The following is a 25,739-nucleotide window of genomic DNA, read 5'->3' on the forward strand; positions in this document are numbered from 1 at the left end:
ATACTTTGTGAGCTCAGCTGTTTGGAACATTTCTTCCCAAGAACCTGATTTGCCTCTATGTCTTCACTTTTCCCAGGTAGGAAAGAGAGTAGAAATAATGGAGGTGGCCTGATGGAAAGACAGGAAATGATTGTTGATAGAAGACAAAAAGAAGAGATAAGTAGAAAAAAAAAAGATGATAGATAGACAGATGGATGGATGGACATAGAGACAGATTTGTACACATGTACACATAACTGGGATTGGATGGACGGATGGATGGATGGATGGATGGATGGACGGACAGATGGACCAGTGAACAATCAGCATGAAAGAAGATGACACCCTTCTTGGACTCCTACTTGCTTCTGGTCATTGAACATGGAGCTTCCTGTGCATCATCTCATGCAAAGCATCTGTGATGGCACAGCCACTTTACTTATTTCACACATAAAGAAACTATCAACACAACTAATAACATTGTCAGGGTTAGAGTTAAAATCTGTCTCTATGTAGCCACAAAACCTTTGAGTTTTCCACTATCCACGTTGCTTCTTATTCAAGGTCAGGCTGAAACTCAGAAGACACTATATTAGAGAAAAGAATGCAAGCAAGCCCTATAGACTTGTTCTGTGAGTGCATGATCATAAACTAAACTGTCAAGTCGACACAATTATTGGACATGTGCATTCTACTGAACGCCAAGATAAAAAGGCAAGAGAACATAAGAGATTCCTTCCAAACCTCTCCCTACTTGATGGCAAGCAGGTGAGAAGCACATTTCTGTCCAGTATTGTCTTTCACCACCTCTAGCCTCCACACCCTCGCAGTGCCCACACCCCACATCCCCCAGCAGTTTTCACATTTTGATGTATAGGCAAATTGCCCCAGGGTTTTGTTAAAATGCAGATTCTGGTTCAGAAGATTTGGAATCGGAGACCCAGCAGTGCTAACAAGTTCTTAGGTGATGTCAATGCTTCTTGTCTGAGAACCACACTTGAGGTAATTAACCTACACTCTATACATCATTGTTAGAGAAAGGCAACAAGTTAACTATAAAAGGGTATTTAGCATCATTCTCCGGGCACTAACAATATTTAATAAATGTAATAATAAGAAATGTGATGTGGACAGAGATTTGGGATATCCATATACTTAAAGGTAGAGCATCTGTAAGTCATAGAATCCGTCCAACTATTCCCCCAAATTACTCAGCTGCAGTGTTATGTTAGTAAAACCAAGAAATGTACAGTAAAGAAAAGACGCCATCTTGATGCTATTTAAATATATATTTACTTTTTATTCATGATCTTTCACCCATTTAATTTTCTCTGAGAGATTATTCAGGTCACTTTTTAAATGGGTTTCAATGTTTCCAGGGCTGCAGCTCATTATAAAAATGTTCACAGCAGATAGAATCTTGCTTCAGCACAGCACTATTTTCAAGCTGGCAGACACAGAAATCGGTATGCAGATATTGTACCATAAACATTAATTTAGTATTATGTGGAAGGTTGATTGATTAATAAATACATAAGCCAGGAAGCCTAATTTAACTCTTAATTCACTTTTTTTTTTATTTCACAGAGAGGGAAAAATTAATCTAGAAGTGTTGATTGATTGAGAGTTTTAGTCTCGTCTAGACAGCAATGGAAAATGACTATGAACCTGGGACTTTGCAAACTGCATCATTTGCAAAATAAACCCAATCAACAAATTTCATCGCACAGTGATTGATGGTCAGAAAGGAAAGGCTGTAGCGATCATGGAGGAAAAGAATATGTAATCATCCAAAGAAGCAGCTCACCATACAGAGTGGATAAAAGACAAAGAATTAGCAAATATTTTCAGCTTAGAGGTGGACACAAATGAAAGAAAATACACTTGAAGTGTTTTTTTTTTTTTTAATTAATGAGCATTAGAGCACTCCAGTAGGCTAGCAAATTAGAATTAGTACACTGCATTCTTAAGAATGTACAGAACGCAGACGTGTTTTAGCCATTGCGGTCCCACAGCAAAGACTGCATGATGTAAAGAACCAACTTACACTCTTGCTATGATCAAAAGGTCATGTTTAGAATCAAATGTTCTATATCGAGATTTGAATAGCACTGAATTTTTTTCTAAAAACAAGGGAAGCCTGTTCATTGTTCTCTTTTTGGAAGAGTAGCCATTAAGCTGAGCAAGGCAATTGCTTATAAATTAGACCTGCATCTCCTTCCTGTGATTCTGGTTTTCCTTTCCAGCTCCTATTTACACAATGACAGTCAAGGTCAAGTTCCAAGGCCTAAGCCCCAGCAAGCTGACATCAGAATCATCAATACCGTTTGCATTTAGTGGGTCCATGGAAGAAAATGGGAGGAAGGAAAGAAGGCAACATGTGAGGACCGACTATAATAAGAACTGATAAATACTCTACCAGAAACTCTGAACAAAGCGCTCACATCAACATTTTGTTTTGTTGACCCCATTTTACAAATGAGGAAACAAGATCAGGGATGTTAGGAAGATTGGCCAGTGATGCAACCATTCAGGTTGGGCTCTCTACGTGAGAGAGCAATGCATCAGAACGACCTGCAGAGCCTGTTAAAGCACATTGTTGGACCCTATGCTCAGAATTCCTGATTCAGTCAATGTATTTCTTCCCTATTGCTGCTGTAACAAATTACCACAAACCCAGTGACTTTAAAATACAAGTTTGTTAGTCACAGATCTGTGAATCAGCACAGCTCAAGTGAGTCCCCTGTTTAGGGTCTCTGAGGGCTGAAATCAAATGATGGCAGGACTGAATTCTGTCTTGGGGCCTCTGGAAAGAACCTGGGTCATAGGTCATTCAGGTTATGGGCCAAATTCAGTTCCTTGTGGACTGAATGAGGTCCACGTGGCCTTGCTGAGAGTCAATCAAGGGCCAAGCTTTACTTTAGAGCATGCCTGCATTCGCTCCTGTGCTTTCCTCGCAGGCCACTCAGCAAGGCCAGTCCCTCTCACACTCTGAACCTCTCTGACTTTTCCTCTACCAAAACTCTCTAACTTCAGCCAGAGAAACCTCTCTGCTTTTAAGGACTCATTGTGATTAGACTGGGTCCACTGGATAATCCAGAATAAGCTTATCTTAAAAGTTCATAAAACTCAATTGCACATGCAAAGTTCCTCTTGTATGTGATACAGTCACAGGATCCATGGATGAGAGGGTGGACATATTTGGTGGTCCATTCCATCTATTGTAGTCGGTCTGGGCTAGGGTCCTTGAATTTCCATTTCTAACACATTGCTAGCTGATGCTGATGCTGCTGGTCTAAGACCATGCTTTGAGAACCCCTGCCCTAGCTTCTTCTACTTCAAGCATGGTCCATAACACCAGCACCATCTAGGAGCTTGCTAGAAATTCAGAATCCTGGGCCTCATCCCAGACTTCATGGATAAGAAGTTACAATTTAACAAGATCCCCAGGTAATTTGTGTGCACATGAAAGTTCGAGAAGCACTGTTGGAGGGCCATGAAAAACAGGGCAGAAAACATGGGAGTAAAGTGTATGTTTTACTTATTCCCAAAACATTTTGGAAATATACAGCTCCCCCCTTGCCCAGTTATTGCCTTTAATCTTTTCTGGGCAGGAATGGAGTGATTTATCTTACCTATGAAGTTACACTTGTAGCGAAGTCCTCCAATTTCTCTCTCAGTGGCTTTAACATGCCTGCCCCTATCCCCAATTTTAATTCAACAGAGGAAGAAACATCTGCCTGTGAACTGAACCCCAGAAATGTTTGGCTACCAGGAAAAATTGCAGGTTGGATTCGACTCTTCATTGGGCAGCCCTGATAGGGACATTCATCCTTAGTTCATATCCAGGGTTTGATGGGAATAGATTTCCAGTGGCAACCAGACGGGGTCCAGGAGGGAATGTGGTACCGGCCATCATCCATGATCAGAGACAGGGTGAGCACCGAAAGTCTCAGCATACTCTACTTTTACCATTAATAGGATTTCCACAGTCTTGGGAAAAGATTCAGCAAAATCGCAGGGCCCCAGAGGAGAAGGAAATATCATTAACCCTTTTATTGAGGATGTTATTGGCTTTCTGTGAGTTACCATTAGAGGAAAGTGACTGCAGTTAGAATACATTGAAGAAGAAAGACATAAGTGATGCAGACAGCCTGGGACCAAACACTCAGCTAACTTCTATCTCTGGCTCAAAATGCCTGAATGTAATTACTGGCATCTAATCATGAGACAGCCAGAGAATAGTGGAATATGTTTCAAGATGTAGACATTAACTGAAAATTAATTATCTCAAACTCCCCTGCTTTTTCTTAATTTAAGATAAAGAGAACAAAACAAAAATGGACAGATGTTTGGGAGTGAAAATAAGAATATATGAGTACTGTGAAGTGCTCTTAAGTTAACTCCATTAGTAAACCACAAACTGACTATCTCTCTCGACTCCTCCTTCCTCCCCTCCCACATACACACACTATGCTGTTTCTTTTTTAGTGTGCCAAGCTCCAGGTAATAAAGACCCATATTGTCTGCTTAAAATGGCCCTTTATTCCAAAGCGAGCATGAAGAATCATGTAAACCATCTCTCATTCCCAGTGCACTCTCTACCCTGGCACACACTCCTCTTTGATCAGATAAGGAGACTGTGGCAGCATTTTCAACACTAAACCAATCCCCTAAAACATTACTAAATTCTCCGGGATACTCAATAATAAAAGTGTCATGTATTGACAAAGGATGTCAGCGGTCCAGAAATGCTTAATGAGATACCTGAAAATGTATGCAAATTATACCAGCAAAGAGTCAATGAGGCAACAGGCCATTCAGGCAAGATATGGGACAAAAGCCAAAGAGATGATAGAAACCTTACAGGCGAAAACAGTTCCCACCTCCCTGATCAATGCCATTCCCCCACCTCCATTTCTGGAAACTATTTACCTCAAGAAGCATTTACAGAAAAAAAAAAAAAAAATCAGTTTCCTGAAATCGGAAGAGTGTTTACCTTTGAAAACCACCTGGCAAAATAGCTTAGCTTTCAGTCCTTCTATGATGTGCTAGTGTTCTTTTTGATCTGTGTTTAACAGGGGTGGGAGAAAAAGTAGGAGAGAGTCCAGATCAAAGGTAGGATCTCTCTGAAGTCACTGGGGGAACACCAGATGACCCTACACTGCATTTCCTACCCCACAGGCAGTCATCAGGGGTTGGAATATAGCCAACGAAACTCTGATTTTTGTCCTGTATGTGAGTTTGGACAATATTCTAATTCTGTTTGACAAATGGTTAGTCTAATGTATCTCTTATTTAAAGCCTAGGACATAATATTTGCATTTGTTTGGGATATTGCTATTCAAAATACTGCTACTCTTAGCCAATTTCTTCTGGATCTTCAACTGTGAGCTTCATTGCAATGGAGGTCAGCACTGCAGTCTTCCATATAAGCACCATCCTGGGAAGGACTTTCCAGTTCCTATCATGGCCTTTCCTCCATTCCTTCCAGCTTTCCCTCAGCCTAATTGTTCTTCCTCTTCCCCTTCGCTTCCCAAGCAGTTGATTCCTGAAGTTATTAGCTGGGGCAGAGCAAGGCGAGAATGTACAAAGAGGGGGACGAGACAGGACCTCGGTAGCCTGAAGTGAACTGTCATAGCCCCAGCAGGGTCAGGAGAGGACAGTGCTGACCCAGGGTGGGTGAGTCAGAGCAGATGTGGGCATGGGCCATAGGGAAGGAACCTGCAGGGGTGATGGAGATCATTCCGTACCGAGGGGTCGACCCACACACTGATGTACTAAGAGTAAGGGGAGTCGGGTTTCTCACTGTTGGAGAAGGGGATTACAAACGCACAAAGGGAGAAAACGAAAATGAACACTAATGTGGGACTGGAAACGGAAATATTCGCGTTAACTTGTGTTTTCCGTATATAAAGATGGATTTTACAATATGGATGAAAATGTAGAGGGGTGTGTGTGTGCGCGTGTGTGTATATGTTTGTGCATGTGTGTGTGTGTGTGCGTGTGTATACATTTCCTAGTTCTAACCACTGAGATAGCTCACAAGGAGTAAGAGTCCAGCGGCAATGAGCCTGCTTGGCACCCAGATCCTGATTTCTTTTTTTTTTTTTTTTTTTTTTTTTTTTTTTTTTTAAAGATTTTATTTATTTATTTGACAGAGAGAGATCACAAGTAGACAGAGAGGCAGACAGAGAGAGAGAGAGAGGGAAGCAGGCTCCCCGCTGAGCAGAGAGCCCGATGCGGGCCTCGATCCCAGGACCCTGAGATCATGACCTGAGCCGAAGGCAGCGGCTTAACCCACTGAGCCACCCAGGCGCCCCAGATCCTGATTTCTAAATACCATTCTCCAGGGGCACCTGGGTGGCTCAGTCCGTTAAGCTTCTGACTCTTGATTTCAGCTCAGGTCATGATCTCAGGGTCATGAGATCAAGCCCTGCACTGGGCTCTGCACTCAGCAGGGAGTCTGCTTGAGATTCTCTCTCTCCCTGTCTTTCCGCCCCTCCCACAACTCATGTCCTCTCTCTCTCTAAAATAAATAAACAAATCCTTAAATGAATAAATAAATAAAATACCACAAAACCCAGGGCTCCTTGAAGTAATGACTAATTCTAGGGCAGGGCCCAGGAAATTACAAGGTGAGCCTCTGCTACTTTATCAGACTAGTGAGCAATGGAGCACTCAAAGAATGCTGGAGCCAGATCAAAAGACCACGAGGAAGCTTGCCTGAGCTACTACCAGCCAAATTAGAGACCCTTTGAGCATCAAAATAAATAATGATAATGCCAGATTATAACTCTCTCAATAAAAGAGGAAACCGATGAGTTCATATTGATATAAAGTTAAGACACTGAGGAAAAAGTTTGGTAAGGAATGGGTTATTCCCATGATTTCAAAGTACCTGCCCAAAGTACTTATTCTTTACAAAAGGCAAAACAGTAACTTGACAGTGGGGAAAGTTGGCAGACACAACATTAATCAACTGATCACTGTGAATATTATCAGTAATGGAACATTACAAATCATTCACAGCCTTTGCAAGATGCGAGGAGCAGACAGCACCCCTTCCACGATCTCTTCCCTGCAGTGTGGAACCTGAATCTGAGGAGAAGCATGGGACAAGCTCACATAGAGGAACATATTACGAAATAGCTGTCTTGCAATCCTCCAGGAGTCAAAGTTATCAAAGCCAAAGAAAGGGTGAAAACTGGCTCCAGAAGGAAGGAGAGAACAGAGCCAAGACAACCAGAGTCAACATGTTATTCTAACCTGGACAGCTTTTCTGTAGCAGGCATTATGGGGAAAACTGGAAAACCTGAATAGGGTCTAAAGATTTGATGTTTAAAAAAAAAAAAAAAAAAAAAAAGAGGGGCGCCTGGGTGGCTCAGTGGGTTAAGCCACTGCCTTCGGCTTGGGTCATGATCCCAGGGTCCTGGGATCGAGCCCCACATCGGGCTCTCTGCTCAGGAGGGAGCCTGCTTCCTCCTCTCTCTCTGCCTGCCTCTCTGCCTGCTTGTGATTTCTCTCTGTCAAATAAATAAATAAAATCTTTAAAAAGAAAAAAAAAGAGGGAGAGATTCTTTGTACCATCCTTACAACTTTTCTAGGAGTTTGGGGTTCTTTTCAAGTAAACAAACAAACAAAAAATCTCTGAAAGAAACTTTAAAATAAATCACTTGAATTGTTATAATTCTCTCCTTTGGTGATTGCATTCACTCTGAAGTCTGCACAGTCTTCCGCTACCCCAATTACAAGATGACTTTCTGCATTAGTGACCTGTTCGTACATGACAAACCACCCCAAAATATTGTTGCTCAGAACCACCATCGACTTAGGTCAGTATTCTGTGGTTCAGAAACTTCAGATGGGGTCAGCTGGGATTCTTCAGGGAGTTGGGGCTGGAACTACTCACACGTTTGCAGTCGGCTTCCAGGCCTCCAGGTAGGTGCTCCTGCTTTGTGAAGTTAGTGGGCGTCAGCTGAGATGACAAAGGCAAGCAGACACGTGTGGGTCAGGATCTAGCCAGCTGGGCTGGGCCTGTTTTCCATGGCTACTCCAGGCTCCAGCAAGAACGGGACAGGAAGGATGATTTCCTCCTCTTGGCAATAAAAATAAGAATAAATATTCCATAGGATTTTTATGGAGATTAAACAAGATAATGTACTGTTAACCCTTAACACACAGTAGGCATTCAATAATTTTTTCATACTCTCTACCCCTCCCTAAGCAAAACCTACTCCCCTCTAGGAATTTCTCTCTTGACATATGCCCAATGGTCCTGGTTTTTGGAAACATTGTGAACATTTCAAATGTTCCTTTTGCTTTATTCCTTTGTATTCAGCCTGCCCACCTAAAGCAAAGGGCTTATATATCACAGTCCTCTATAACTATCTTAATTTTGAAAAGGCTTTTAATCATCAAATTCAGTTCACTCCATTTCTGCCGTCTTATTCAGCATGGATGAACGTCTCACCTTTCCAGCCCTGTGCCAGAGCTGCTCGTCTGTCTCCGACCCCTGCACTGGCTTGTCAGCCCACAGCCAGGTCAGCCAGACCACACACCTGAGCTCTCCTCAGGGCGCCCGGCCACTCTACTCCGATGATTCATCTCGAGTTTTTGGCCTGGGGGAATGACCCAGGACTCCAGCTTACTGGACTACATGGATTCAGATCTCCTCTCCAGCACGTCCTGACCATGTGGCCATACACAAGCTCTGCAGTTTCTCTTAATTTGTTCATCTGTAAAACGGGATTGATGACCACAGTGCTGCTTTATGAGGTGTTGGAGGATAAATGAAAAAACCTACAAAAAGCACTTAGTCTATGCCTGGTACCTACCAAGGGCTTTAATAAGGGTTAGCCGTTCCTACTGCCTCTTGGCCCAGTCCTTTTCTCATCAACTATGCTTGCCGCTCCCTTGGTCCTGATCTCTACCCTCCCCTGGGGCAGAGCACCATCAGCAGCTAACTGAAACCCAGCCTCTAGCCTGGCCTCCTCGAATCCAGCCTCTCCTACCCCCGCCCTCCCCCCCCCCCCCGCTAGAGAAACCAGGGCAAGAGAAAAAGGCCCAGGTAACTTCTCCCTACTAAAAGCTTCACCTATCCCTGTCTTCCCAAACTATTTGGGATTAAGAATCAGTGTATTTCCTGAGGCGCCTGTGTGGCTCAGTGGGTTAAAGCCTCTGCCTTCGGCTTGGGTCATGATCCTGGGGGCTCTCTGCTCAGCAGGGAGCCTGCTTCCTCCCCTTTCTCTCTGCCTGCCTCTCTGCCTACTTGTGATCCCTGTCTGTCAAATAAATACATAAAATCTTAAAAAAAAAAAAATCAGTGTATTTCCTAACCAAAGATCAATAATAGAACATATCTTTGTAAAACACAATAAAAACTAATTATTGGAAAACTTTCATATAAAAAACAAACAAAAAGTACAAGCCCAAGATTTCTATTATTAGATCTATTTATTAGATTAAGAGGCATAAATGCTCCCTCAAATTGCTTTGACAGTTTCTAAACACTTATTCCCAATTTCATTCATCTCTCTTTGGGCTCATGACAAATAGTTGCTGAACTCAGATGATACTTTCTCTCTTCAGAAGTGCTGTCAGGTGACCTACACCTCTTAGGCTCTGGTTAGTCCCCTGTTGAATTACCCCCAACTCTATATATACATATATAGATATATATATTTATGCACATACATATATATGTGTGTGTGTGTAAATACACACACACACACACACACACACACACACCTATGTTTTATATATATATATATATATATATATATATATATATATAAAATTCCTTGGGGTTCCCCCAACACACAACATTCCTATCTCTTCTCCTTCTGACTTGTGATTCTCTCACATTTTTATATCCAGAAAACTCCTAAACATCTTTTGAGACTCTATGCAGTGTAGCATGGCCTGAAGTCTTGCTTATCTGCTGCTGGTGCTGACTGAGGCTCTGTCCCTGGTGCTGTGGCTAATTGACACCACTGTCCTGACTTGATTCTTGTTTGACGGCCAGCACTCCAGTCACTGGGGTCCCACTCCGTCTTAATAGCTATTGATTGCTAAGTCCTACAACCTCTCCCCAAAGCTGCCACAGTACTACTGTTATATATTAAAGGAAAACCTCCCCCTGAGTGACTAAAGCCATTTGAGGCTTTCAGTGAATCCTCCTTACTCTGGTTATCTGTCCCTTCTCCTAGAATAACTGGGGCAATAAATGTAAAGACCTACTCAGAAAATATTTCAAGGACACCAGCCTGTATATCAGGATCTTTGCCAAATGCCTGCTCTGTACCTGACACCCAGCTGGGTGTGGTAAATACAGAAGTAAAGACAAGGTCCCTTCAGAAAAGTAACACATAGAGCAGTTCAAGAAGTGCTATAATCACAAAATGTGGAAGTGGTTACAGTAATTCAAGGGACAGCACATAAGCGGTGATACAGATTTTACTGCTGGGTCTGCATGAGTCTCATTTGTGCACATCTTCTGCCCAGAGGCACTGACAACCTTTCCTCTCTTTTCAAAGATGTTTGTACAGTGAACAACCTTGAAAGAGAGAAACAATGTCTCCTTCTAGAGCAGAGGGAAATGTTTGTTGTGCAGTAGAACAAAAATAGTGTCTCCCTCCTGGGCAAAAGTTGGGCAGGTTTTCTGGCATTCCATTTATTGAAAAGAGGCTTTCTAAGGTCAGGTGTCCTCAGCTCGAAGCAAACCTAGTACATACGCAGCATCTAGGACCATGTGATGCCCCATGGTGACTGGGGGAATGGTGGTAAAAGTAGGTGACATGAGCATGAAGTGCCTGCCGCTTTCTCTGCGGGGAGTAATAAAATCCTGGGTCTTTTACCCAGGAGTGTCACGCTTTCTATCAGATTCATGAAACCATGGTGAACTAACATGTTAGCTTGAAAGTAGGATAAAATCAAAGAGCCTTCAGAGTTCTTGACATTTAGATGGGGTCAAGGAATTATTTCAGGGTCCCAACACCCACTTAAGCTAAAACATGTAGGCTTTGTGTAAGTTAACCTCCAGGGCATTCTAGAACACAAATTAAAGACCATATGGAAGGGCAAAAGGGTATATAACCACGTAGTGCATTTAGGAAAATTCAAAAAGAACAGGTTGACCAGGTCACCATCAAGGGTTTTACACACAGTCATGAAAGTAAATCAGCATATTCAATTTAGTCTTAAGGTCCACTTTGAGATAAAACTTTTACTAATATTAACCATAGTCTTTGAACTAGCTAATACAGTACTTCTCAGCAAAACTGATGAAGAAAAAACTATTCTGTGTCATGTTAATTGCTGTGCCAATAAAAATAGTCTTTCCCTACACAGTTTAGGGAAATAACATTTCCCTAGATTCTGAACTGCAAGCAACTTCGATAGGTTTTGGTGTTTTTGCTTTTGTTTTTGTTTTCACTGAAGCCCTTCTCAATACTTCAATATAGAAAAGAATTTTGAACCACCAAAGGGGAAAGTTAGCATACAGGGTAGGCCCTGCTAATCTGATCAGATATCCTTTGTTTGAGGAACTCTGATTAACGTTTCCCATAATCATTATTCTGTTCCTCCTGATATGAGTAATGTTTGTATAACACATTGAAAAATCACTATGGCATTATAAGCAAACAAATGAAATGATAATTGAAAAAAATTAATCTTTGGCTTGATTTGCTTTAAAATGTGTCTACGGGATTAGGATTCTGTGGTCCTAATCTTTCATAACCTAAAACAAGATAAAATTCTGTAACGGCTTAAGTGCATCTGTTCTCTGCTCCAATGGCCTACAAATTAATAAATCACGCTATTAATTACACAGGGATATTTAAGTATTTTGGTCATACTTACTCATCTCTAGTTGACTATTCCAAGATCAATTTACACCATATATATATGTCCAATATGCATATTTGAGACCTACCTTATATAATTCAAACATTATCTAGTTTGCCAAAAGAATGCACTTGAGGTTTTATTATGCTCCAGGTCACTGAAAATGAAGCATAATATACTTGCATTATTTCAACGTGGACAGATATACAATATATATCATCCTATGTGTATTATATCATAAATATACATTTCAGAAATACCTATGCAAATTCTTTCAACCCAAAACTAAAGGGATTAGGAAACCAAGTAAAACCAAGTTGATAACCCTCTGATTATTGACCACTTTATAGCTGAAACAGTGGTTTAACCATTGCTACAAGCACACACTACAATATAAATGTAAGCATCATTTTCTTAAAGTTGTAGGGGAAATTGCTATTTTTCACATTGAAAAGCTCTCTTAGCTAAATATAATTGGAAGGTTTTTCATCATCTATTGCATGGCAAAGATTCAACGTGTTGGCTCTCTGCGGTCTACAAATCCATCCTTGAATCACCCCTAGTATGGAGCTATCATACAGAAAAGTCAATCAATATTTATTAAATAAGTAAATGAACTTTTCACCTTTTAGTTGATATAACTAATATTATACAATTTTAAGTACATTTGCTGATTTCTACAAAATTCTCTATCACCAATCCATTTTATCCAAATGGATTAAAAAGTTCATTAGTAAAAGAGATAAACAAAAGAAATGTCTAAATGGTTTATCAGACATAACTACTAAATTACTAAAATCCTGAAGATTACATGAAAAATTAAATAAAACAATACAGTGGACATAGATTATATTCTGCTTATATAAGTTATATGTTTAAGTTGAAATGTAAACATTCGTCATTATAGTTTTTTAGTGAAATCATTAATATTACAATGTTCATTTATTTCAATTTTTTGAGCTTCTTATGGTAAGTAGCATTTATTTCATATAATCCCCTGGATTTTATGAATTTTGAAAGGGGTTGTGGGCTTTTTAAGATTTGATTTATTTATTTTGAGAAAGAGAGAGTGAGCAAGCATGAGTGGGGAAGACACAGAGGGAGAAGGACAAGCAGACTCCACACAGAACACAGAGCCTAACACCCTCCTGAACCCTTGGGACTGGATTCAATCCCAAGGCCCTGCAGTCATGAACAGAGCCAAAATCAAGAGTCAAATGCTCAACCAACTGAGTCACCCAGGTGCCCTAATCCTCTGGATTTTAACAAAGTAGTATTTTGTTATTTAAAGGTCATGCCAAGAAGTTAGAAATTTATACTGAAATCAAGAAGAGAATTTAAACCATATAGGTGACTTTCCTGTCCCCATCTCCAAATGACTTCCATGTCTCTCTGGCTCATGGGCCTAGGTTCTTCATTTGTGTGAGTGTTCATTTTGGTGTAGCCAGGATAATTAATCCTCAGTGGCAAAGCCCTCTGCACCAGCATGCATGTATGAGGACTGACCACCACACATTATTGGTGCTTATTAGGCTCACATCTGCCCTACAGAAAGGTGAAAAGCAGCAATTCCCAACCTCAATGAATATATGATTTATATGAAAAGACAGTCCTATACAAAATTAACTGTTCTAGATTCTGGGGAAGATGGCAGAGTAGGAGCACCCTAAGCTCACCTTGTCCCACAGATACAAGTGGATGACACCCAAATCAGTGTAAATAATCCAGAGAAAACCCAAGGGCTGGCAGAACAAACTCTCCACAGCTAAATGTAGAGAACAGTTCACACTGATGTGGAACGTTTTTTCACATGTCTGTTGGCCCATTTGTATGTCTTCTTGGAAGAAATGTCTATTCAGGTCTTCTGCCCATTTCTTGACTGAATGATTGATGGATTCCTACCATTGACATCCACGTGAATAGAACTGGAGGATATTATGCTGAGTGAAATAAGCCAATCAGAGAAAGACAATTACCATATGGTTTCACGCATGTGAGGAATATAAGAAATAGCACAGAGAATCATAGGGGAAGGGAAGGAAAATGAATGGGAATAAATCAGAGAGGTAGACAAACTGTGAGAAGCTCTTGTCTCTGAAAAACGAACTGAGGGTTGGTTGTGGAAGGGACGGAGGGGTTGTGTAACTGGGTGATGGACATAAAGGAGGGCACGTGTTGTGATGCGTGCTGGGGGCTATATGCAAATGATGAATCACTGAACACTACAGATGTTGACTAATTAAATTTTTTTAAAAAATGTTAACACAAAAAAGAAAAAAAAACAACGGGCCACATTTCAAAGGGTAAGAAGGATAGAGGCACAGTCGGAGCTAAGGGGCTTCACAGGACTGTCTGCAGGAGGGAGAAGTGACAGGGTGGAGAGGGAAAGAAACAGATACCCATGCGCCCCAGACACGGGGAAAACCAACCCCATAACATTTGGCTTTGAAAACCAGAGGAGCTGGAATTTCAAGAGTTCTTACAATCAGCAGGTCTTAGCACCTGGAACTTTAAAAATCAGCAGGCTCTTGGAAGAGCCTGGAGGGAGAGAAGAACCTAAGTACCCACCCTTAAAGAGACAGTACAACAAAGAGCCCTACAGAGATAAAGCAGAGAAGCAGCAGTTTGAAAAATGCAGGTATACAGAAAGGAGAATTGCTTACTAATACCAGAGCAAGTCCTGGAGGGGCAGGGATCTTGGGAGACTTCTCCAGGCACACAGGAGCTGATGAGAGCCATTTCCTTCCCTATATCCCAGCACTGACACACAGACACCAGCCAGAACTAGTCAGCTCTTATACTGGCAACCTAATTTGCTAATAGCCCAACCCATGCCCACATTCTCCTACAGATAATCCCCCTCCAGCCAGACCTCTGCCCCAGGTCCCCTCCCACAGGGACAACACAAACTTTGCTAACACCATGTGTCCCATTCCCTACATAGCTTCTGCAGACCCAACCCCTCCAACCTGGCCCTCCTCAGCCCATAGCATTTTCCTTTCCACAAGCCCACAACTTGCTGGCCTCACAGGCCCCAGCACTGGGGTTCTCCTACAGACCTGCCACCTCCAATATGCACGTGGCCAAAACCTATTCAGAGCACAATGCCACAAGCCTGGCAGTGTGTAAGGAACCCCAACAGGGGTCAGCACCACTCCAAAGTAACTCTTGTTCCAGGAGAAAGGAAAGAAAACCACAGACAGAGGTCCCACTGAGGTCCCACCAGGGGGCTGTGAGACAAACGTCTGGTCTAAATGTAGACTGGCCTCCCAATGAAAGCTTCTCAGGGGACAGCACAAGGAAAGCACCTTGCAGTTCTGTGCTATTGCATCTCTGCAAACACCTGCCTGACTCAACTCAACCCAGTGTGGTCCCAGACTGGCCCACTAACAACACAGGCAAAGAGAGCCATTGCAGAGGACTGGGCTGAAGAGGAAAGCAGCTCATCCACAACAGCAGGACACATGCAATACACACAGGAGACAACCCTGAAGCACCAGATTCTGGGTAACAGAGGACATCACACTGCAAGGCATAAGGGCCCTCTTCTTTGTAAGGCCATCAAGAGCAAGAGACATAGTTGATGTTCTTAACACAGAGAAACAGACAGAGACTTAGACAAAATGACGAGACAGAAGAATATGTCCCAGATGAAAGAACAGGACAAAATCATAGCGACACAGAAACAAATAATATGCCTGATAGAGAATTTAAAGTAATGATCATAAAGATACTCACTAGACTTGAGAAAAGAATGAAGGACCTCAGTAAGACCCCTAACAAAAAGATAGATAACATAAGAACCAGTCAGGGATGAAGAATTCAATAAATGAAATTTAAAATACACTAGATGGAATAAATAATAGACTAGAAGAGGCAGAAGAACAGATCAGTAACCTGGAGAACAGAGTAATGGAAAATATAAGAAGAAAAAAATAAAAATACACTTATGGCATTCAGAGACAATATCAAGAATAATAACATTCATGTTATAGTGATCCTAGAAGATGGGTGGAGGCAAAAAATTTATATGAAGAAATAATAGCTGAAAACTTCCTAAATCTGAAGAAGGAAATAGAAATCCAGATCCAGGAAGCACAGAAAGCCCTCAACAAAACCCAAGGAGGACCACATCAAGACATATATTCATTAAAATGCCAAAAATGAGTGACAAGGAGAGAATTTTAAAAGCAGCAAAACAAAAGAAAAACGTTACATACATGGGAAACCCAAAAAGGCTATCAGCTGATTCTTCAGCAGAAACTTTGTAGGCCAGAAGGCATGATATATTCAAAAGTGCTGGCTGGGTAGGGGGGACAGCCCACAACCAAGAACACTCTATCCAATAAGTCTAGCATTGAAAATAGAAGAAGAGATAAAGAATTTCCCAGACAAACAAAATTAAAGGAATTCATGACCACTGAGCCAGTCTTATAAGAAATGTTAAAGGGGACTCTGATTGGAAAGGAGAGGCCATAATAAGAGTAACAAAAGTAGGAAGCACACAAGCAGTAAAAATAAGCATATCTCTAAAAATCAGTCAAAGGATTCACAAAAAAAAAAGTATATAAAGTATATAAAGCATGACAACACATACATAAAATGTATGTTTTGGGAAGGGAGGAGTAAAGAATGGGTTCAAATTTAAGTGACTATCAACTTTATATAGATCCCAATATGCATAAAAGATGTTATATACAAAGCTGATATCAAAAGCCAGTAATAGATATGCAAAAATTAGAGAGAAAGGTACCAAGTATATCACTGAAAAAGGCCAGCAAACCATGAGAGAAGACAGAACAAGAAGAAAGAAACAGAAAAGGGAAAAAAAGAAAAGAAAAGAAAGAATTACCCTCCCCAAAATAAAACCAAAAAAAGAATGGCAATAAGTACATCTCTATCAATAATTACTTCCAAAAAAATTACTTTCAATGTAAATGAACTAAATGCTCCAATCAAAAGATCTAGGGTGACACAATGTTTAAAAAAGCTCCTTACAAGGGACTCCTTTCACACCTAAGAACACTGCAGATTGAAAGTGAAGGGATAGAAAAACATTTATCATGCAAATGGAAGTAAAAAGAATGCTGGCATAGCAATACTTATATTGGACAAAATAAACCTTAAAACAAAGACTATAAAAAGAGACAAATAACAACACAATATAATCAAAAAGGGAATAATCCAATAAGATGATATAATAATTATAAATATGTATGTATCATCATGGGAGCACCCAAATATATAAAGCAGCTAATTACAAACATAAAGGCAGTAATTGATAGTAATGTGATAATAAGGGACTTCACTACCCCACTTACATCAATGGTCATCCAAATAGAAAATCAATAAGGAAACAGTGGCTTTGAATGGCAAATTGGACCAGTTAGATCTAACAGAAAATCCACAGCCTTCCATCCTGAAACAACAGAATACACGTTCTTTTCAACTGTATGTGGAACATTCTCCAGAATAAATCACATATTAGACAACAAAACAAGTCTTGAAAAATTCAAAATGACTGAAGTCAGGACCTACATTTTTTTCTGAACAAAACACTCTAAAACAAGAAATCAATCACAAGGACAAAAAGTCTAGAAAGAACACAAATACATGAAGGTTAAATAACATGCTACTGAACAATGAATGGGTCAACCAAGAAATAAAACAGGAAATAAAAATATATATATTTGGAGACAAATGAAAATGAAATCTTTGGATGTAGCAAGAGCTGTTTTAAGAGGAAGTTTATAGCAATACAGGCCTACCTCAAGAAGCAAGAAAAATCTCAAAGAAACAATATAACTCTATACCTAAAGGAGCTAGAAAAAGAAGGGGGGGAATGAAAACTAGAAAGAAGAAAATTTTAAAAATTAAAGTAGAAATAAACAAAATAGAAACTGAAAAAATAATAGAATGAAACCAGGAGATGGTTCTTTCAAAAGACCAACAAAATTGGTAAACCTTTAGCTAGACTCATTTAAAAAAAGGAGAGAGATAAAATCAGAAATAAAAGAGGAGAAATAACCAATCCCACAGATATACAAAGGATTATAAGAGAATATTATGAAAAATTATATGCCAACAAATTAGACACTTAGAAGAAATAGATAAATTCCTAGAAATATATAACCTCCCAAAACTGAATCAGGAAGAAATAAAAAATTTGAACAGACGAGCAATGAAATTGAATCAGTAATCAAGAAACTCCCAAGAAACAAAAGTCCAGGACCAGACAGCTTCAGGTAAATTTACTGGTGAATTCTACCAAACATTTAAAGAATAGTTCATACCTATTCTTCTAAAACTATTCCCAAAAATACAAGAGGAAGAAAAGTTTCCAAAGTCATTCTATGAGGTCAGCATTATCCTGACACTAAAGCCAGGTAAAAGGGCACCTGGATGGCTCAGTCACTTAAGCATCTACCTTTGGCTCAGGTCATTTATCCCAGGGTCCTGGAATTGAGGCTTGCTCCATGTTCAGCAAGGAGCCTGCTTCTCCCACTCCTCTCCACTTGTGCTCTCTTGTGCTAACTCTAGTGCTATCTCTGTCACTATCTCTGTCTCTCTTTCACTCTCAAATAAATAAAATCTTAAATAAATCAATAAATGAATAATAGATAAAGATACTACAAAATGAGAGAATGAGAGAGAACTACAGGCCAATATGTCTGGTAAACATCAACGGAAAAATCCTTGACAAAATATTAGCAAATGAAATCCTGCTAATGGCCAAAGCAATCTTGAAAAAGAACAAAACTGGAGGTATAACCATCCCAGTTTTCAAGATATTCTACAAAGCTATAATAATCAAAACAGTGTGGCACTGTCACAAAAATAGGCACAGAGATCAATGGAACATAATAGAAAGCTCAGAAACAAACCCATAATTATATGGCCAATTTCAACAAAGGAGGAAAGAATATGCGATGGGAAAAGACACAGTCTCTACAACAAACAGTGTTGAGAAAACATGACAGAAATATGCAAGAAAATTAAACTGGACCACTTTCTCCCACCATATACATGAATAATCTCAAAATAATTTAAGAACTTAAATGTGAGATCATAAACCATAAAAATCTTAGAAAAGAGAACAGGCAGTAATTTCTCTGACATCAGCCATAGCAACATTTTTCTAGATATTTCTCCTTAGGCAAGGGAAACAAAAGCAAAAATAAACTATTGGGACTTTATCAAGATAAAAAGCTCATGCACAGCAAAGGAAATATCAATAAAACTAAAAAATAACGTACTGAATGGGAGAAGATATTTGCAAAGATATATCTGATGAAGGGTAAGTATCCAACATATATGAAGAATTTATACAACTCAACACCAAAAAAATAAATAATAAAGATTAGGCAGAAGACCCGAACAAACATTTCTCCCAAGTTGATATACTGATGACCAGCAGACACATGAAAATATGCTCAACCTCACTAATCATCAGGGAAATACAAATCAAATCCACAGTGAAAGATCACCTTCTACCTGTCAGAATGGCTACCATCAAAAACATAAGAAACAACAGGTGTTGGCAAGGAAGTGGAAAAAAAGGAAACCATGTGCACTGTTGGTGAGAATGCAAACTGGTGTAGCCACTTTGGAAAACACTGTGGAGGTTTCTTAAAAAGTTAAAAATAGAATTATCATATGATCCAGTAATTCCACTAATGGGTATTTATTTACTCAAAGAAAATTTAAGTATGAATTCAAAAAGATATATATACCTCTATGTTTATTGCAACATTATTTGTAATAACCAAGATTTGGAAGCAAGCCAAGTGTCTGTCAATAGATGGATGGATAAAGAAGAAATGATGTGGTATAAACAGGTAGATGGCAGATGATAGATAGACACAATGGAATATTACTTAGTCATAAAAAAGAATGAAATCTTGCCATTTGCAACAACATTTATGGATCTAGATGGTATAATGCTAGATGAAATAAGTCATCTAGTCATCTAGTCAGAGATAGGAAAATACCATAATATTCCACTTATATGAGAAATTTAAGAAACAAATGAACAAGGAAAAAAAGAGACAAAGCAAAGAACAGCCTTTAAACTCTGGAGAACAAACTGATGGTTACCAGAGGGAAGGTGGGTAGGGGGATGGGTGAAATAGGTGAAAGGGATTAAGGATATGTTTATCATGATGAGCAGTGAGTAGTGTATAGAATTGTTGAATCACTATATCATACACCTGAAATTAATACATAACATTCTATGTTAACTATACTGGATTTTTAATTAACTGGACTACAGAATGGAGTTCATTTACTCATCCACTCACCGAGTCATTATTCATTCACTCAGCAACATTTATTTAGCACATATTATGGCCCAGGTCTTGCAGAAGGTATCACAGGTACAGAAACTAATAAAATACTGTAGTCCAGTGTAATGCTTCTTACTCCCCTTACATTACTTCTACCCCACCTTTTCCAGGCCCTATAGCTCCTCAACTACCAAAGAAGGCTACTGTCTACAGTTTTCTCCAGAATCCCCAGCCAACAGACAGTGGTTCAATCCTCCTAGTGCACAAATTAGTTTAAGTAACTTCCTTCTTCAAAAGCTTTTAGTTGCACCCCCGAACCTATGGAGTAAATGATAAATTCCTTAAATGACAATAATTTAAGGACCTCGCTATCCTGGGCCAAATCTATCTTTCCATTCCTAAGAAACTAATATGCTGAGGAGTGATTTACATTGCCCCAGCCTTTCCACATATACTATTTCATACATATATTACCCTAGCCTTTTCACATATATTATCTTCATAATGACACCAGAAATTCACAGAGCACTGTTGTGTACTCCCCTACAACATATCCTTTTCCTCCTGGGCACACCACTGATTTGTAAGCTCCCAAGACCTAGGTGGAGTCACATGACTAGTTCTGACCAATGGAATGAGAACAGATTTCTGAGCCTGGTACTAAACAATCTCTCTTCCTCTCCCTTCCCTTCTGCAGTGAATGTGGGGACCAAATATTAAGGACAATGGCATCCCAAGATGGAATCCCTAACAATCATCCTACATAGAGCATCTATCCCCACCCTGCCTCTCTGCCACCCCCAAAAAACTAAATTGGACTAAAATGTTAGGAAACATTCAATTTTTATTGATTTAAGTCACTGAGATTTCTGAGTTTACTTGTTGTTACAGCATACGCTATTTTATTCTGACAATGCAGCCAGCATTTGATATCTTTTTAGAAATGAGAAAACTAAGATTCCAAAAGGCAAGTGACATCCAAATTCATGTAGCTAATAAGTAGAACTATAAATTCAGGTCTCTACTTTCTGTAATGGTTTATTTTATATATCCACTTCACTGGACTAAGGAATGCCCACATAGCTAGTAACACATTATTTCTGGGGTTTTCTGTGAGGGTGTTTCTGGAAAAGATTAGCATTTGAAGCAGTAGACCAAGTAAAGATTATCCTCACCAGTGCAAGTGGGGACCAGCCAATTTGTCAAGAGTGTGAATAGAACTAAAAGGCAGAGGCAGAGGGAACTTGCTCTCTGTCTGAGCTAAGTCATCTACCCTCTCCTTTTCTTGGGCTTCAGTGCTATACACAGGGTTGGGTTTATATTACCTTGCATATCAGTCACCCAATAACCATGTTGGATGAATAAATGTGATGGTTTAACTGTTTAATCTATCTTCAGTACATACATAGACTTAACAGCAAATGTCAATGAAAGTCGCTTCTGATAATAACAAAGAAGGATAATTTATGCAAAGGATCTTCTGGATAAGATGTCCACTTTGATCTCCTTTTTAAATACAGGACATTAGTTCTGATTTATAAAGTGTACTTTGAAATCCTCTGATCTTCTCTAATGAGCCACTTGATTATATAAGGCTGTGCCTCATGTTTCAGAAATGAATCGGTACTGTGTTAGCCAGAGCTGGGCTTAGGAAATTTGAATAGTGGAGCAGACTATGAACAAGCAGTTCTTCCTGTGTTACTTTTGTTGCCACAAACCAATTTACTTCAGCAAATTTTACCTACTTAAAACACACACACACACAAATTAAAACATGTCTTTAAAAAAAAAACTGCTTCTAAATAAACCTTAGATGCAATTAGAATTATGATACTTATTATGAAGAGCTATGTCTCCTTCCATGTGGTGCTAGTGACAAAGGTTAAAAATACCCTCCTACAAAATACCACATAATTAAACAAAGCAATTTTGTAATTACCCACTACACAACTGGATAAATTCCAAGTGTCGTAATTGTTTTAACCTATAGATGATCTACTTGTACAAAAAAAATAATAATAACAAATACGTCCAAATGGTAGAAGAATAGAATTTCTTTTCAGGATTATTTAATTTTGGTTCTATTCTCTCATTTGTTAAGTTTCTCTTTTTAAAAAAAAAATTTAAAAATAGCAAACCGTTTCTGCTCCTTGCATCACCCTCCACAAGTAACTATGTATAGATATGGGCATAGAATGTTGAGCTTTTGATCTTGACGAAGTCCCAAAAGTTTATTATTCGTTTTGTTTCCTTTGCCTTTGGAGACATATCCTGAAAGAAGTTGCTGTGGCCGACCGATGTCGAAGAGGTTACTGCCTATGCTCTCCTCTACGATTTTGATAGATTCTTGCCTCATGTTGAAGTCTTTTATCCATTTCGCGTTTATCTTTGTGTATGGTGTAAGAGAATGGTCAAGTTTCATTCTTCTACACATAGCTGTCCAATTTTCCCAGCACCATTTATTCAAGAAACTGTCTTTTTTGTACTGTATATTTTTTCCTGCTTTGTTGAAGATTATTTGACCATAGAGTTGAGGGTCAAGAGCTTCTGCACAGCAAAGGAAACAGTCAACAAAACAAAGAGGAAACCCATGGAATGGGAGAAGATATTCACAAATGACACTACAGACAAAGGGGTGATATCCAAGATCTATAAAGAACTCCTCAAACTCAACACACACAAAACAGATAATCACATCAAAAAATGGGCAGAAGACATGAACAGACCTTTCTCCAAAGAAGTCATACAAATGGCTAACAGACACATGAAAAAATGTTCATCATCATTAGCCATTAGGGAGATTCAAATCAAAACCACATTGAGATACCACCTTACACCAGTTAGAATGGCCAAAATCAACACATGTTGGAGAGGATGTGGAGAAAGGGGGACCCTCGTACACTATTGATGGGAATGCAAGTTGGTGCAGCCACTTTGAAAAACCGTGTGGAGATTCCTGAAGAAATTAAAAATAGAGCTACACTGTGACCCTGCAATTGCACTACTGGTATTTACCCCAAAGGTACAGATGTAGTGAAAAGAAGAGCCATAGGGTACTCCAATGTTCATAGGAGCAATGGCCACAGTCACCAAACTGTGGAAAGAACCAAGATGCCCTTCAATGGATGAATGGATAAGGAAGATGTGGTCCATATACACTATGGAGTATTATACCTCCATCAGAAAGGGTGAATACCCAACTTTTGTATCAACATGGATGGGACTGGAGGAGATTATGCTGATTGAAATAAGTCAAGCAGAGAGAGTCAAGTATCATATGGTTTCACTTACTTGTGGAGCATAAGGAATAACACAGAGGATACTAGGAGATGGAGAGAAGTGAGTTGAGGAAAATCAGAGGGGGAGACAAACCATGAGAGACCGTGGACTCTGAGAAACAAACTGAGGGTTTTGGAGGGGATGGGGGTGAGTGTTGGGTGAGCCTGGTGGTGGGTATTATGGAGGGCACATATTGCTTGGAGCACTGGGTGTGGTGCATAAACAATGAATTCTGGAACACTGAAAAAAAATTAAATAAAATTTTTTTAAAAAGAATGTCAAGCTTTCTGCTTGAGAATTTTTTTAAAACCTAGCACTGGAAATGAGACATATGGTGGAACGTGGCATATTGAAAACTCAAGCCCCACCATCAATAGGTGTAAGTTGAAGTTCCTTCAACTTGCCTCAGGACAAGTTGAAGGAACTCATTATAATAATCTGATAGAGACAAAACTCTGTAAAATACAAATCCCGGTTTCCCTAGGATCAAATTACACCATTATGTAGGCAAATTCCCACCATGCCAACTTCCTGTGTTGAGCTTCTAAAAGTTTCAGTTTAAACTGCACGCCATCCCCTCATCTTTCCAAAGTGCCAACGGGGCAGGCTCTTTCACCCAGCTCCAAATAAATGTCCAGTGACCTCACAGTCCACCCCTACTTTCCCTGTCACACTAAGATGAAGGACATCTTCTATGGGTAATTTTCGAGAAGGAATCCATTCTGCACAATCCAACACACTCTGAGATGACAAAGGGGAAAAACTCTTTTTTGAAACCATCCTTCAGAATTTCCAGGTCACTGGCTGGATTTTAAAATCACAGTGATGACCAACCACTTTCATCAAATATCCATGATACACCTTAGGCATTTTGCAAAGTACTAATCCTAATACTCTCACCAAATGTCACCATGGAGTACGTACACTTGTTAATTATTTAGTCGTTTTATTTTGAAAGTCGTATTATTGCTTTAGGCTCGGACCACTTCCCCACAGTACATTGAGCAAGTGTTCCTGGGGTTCAGGAGGCTGGGTGGAGTTTCTCTAAAAGAAAAGTCTAAAAACTGATGGTATCTGATGAAGTTGCATTCAGCTCTCACTATAAGAGCCTGATAATAACTTTTCTGGAAGACTACTTTTACCTTCTGGAAAAGTGCACAACAGGAGCCCCTGGGTGGCTCAAAAGACTCTTGGTTACAGCTCAAGCCATGATCTCAGAGTTCTGGAATCCAGCCCCACATCAGACTCCGTGCTCAGTGGGGAGTCTGCTTGAGGATTCTCTCTCCCCTCTGACCCTCCCCCACTTGTTCTCTCTCTCTCTCTCTCTCAAATAAATAAATAAATCTTTTTTTTTTTTTAAGTGTACCACAGAACATGTTAACCAATGAGTCACAGGGTCCAAGTTCAATGTTCTTTGGAAACTCATCTCTCAGTTTGAGCATACAGACTGAGGAAGGACAAGGGTCATGAAATGACTACAGTGGTCCAGACAAAGTAGCCTGGATTTGTCCCCCAGCCTCTCTTTTTTCTGAACTTTCATATGAAAATAAATGTCTAAGTTATCTGATCTCCAGATATATTGAGCATTCAGTAGAAAACAACTTGAAGCAATACAAAGAGAGCATACATTTTCATCACCTATGCTAGACACATTGCTAGGTGTATTATAAAAATTATTTTAAGTCCCTATGACAAGGTTTTTTTTTTCTGCATGAGAACTCTAAGGTTCTAAGATTTTAAGTGACCTTGTCAAGGTCACCTAATAAGAAAGTAATGTAACAGCATTTGTCTCGGGGCACCTGGGTGGCTCAGTGGGTTAAAGCCTCTGCCTTCGGCTCAGGTCATGATCCCAGGGTCCTGGGATCAAGCCCTGCATCAGGCTCTCTGCTCAGCAGGGAGCATGCTTCTCCCCCTCTCCTCTCTCTGCCTGCCTGTCTGCCTACTTGTGATCTCTGTCTGCCTGTGCTCGCTCTCTCCCCCTCTCTCTCTCTGATAAATAAATAAAATCTTTAAAAAAAAATTTAAAAAAATAAAAATAAAAATATTTTCTAAAAAAAGACAGCATTTGTCTCCATAGCCTACTGTCCTTCTACTATAGCATATTACCTCCATCGATTTTAAGTTCAAAATGTTGGGTTTCTGTTTCTTAACCTCTAAATCTTTTTTTTTCTATGAAAAAATTGTAATGTTCTTAAAATCACACGGCTTATAATTGATGATGATGGTATTCAAATGTTGGCTTTATGTTTCTCTCCATCATACAGCATTCAAAATAAAATGAACATTTGCTCTTACTCTGTCAATTCTCTTCTTCCTCTGGTCTTCCTCTCCAAACCTGGGATCATC

The sequence above is a fragment of the Mustela putorius genome, unplaced genomic scaffold (genome assembly GCF_011764305.1).
Source record: "Mustela putorius furo isolate JIRA1106 unplaced genomic scaffold, ASM1176430v1.1 tig00000551_pilon_pilon_pilon, whole genome shotgun sequence".
Classification (NCBI taxonomy): domain Eukaryota; kingdom Metazoa; phylum Chordata; class Mammalia; order Carnivora; family Mustelidae; genus Mustela; species Mustela putorius.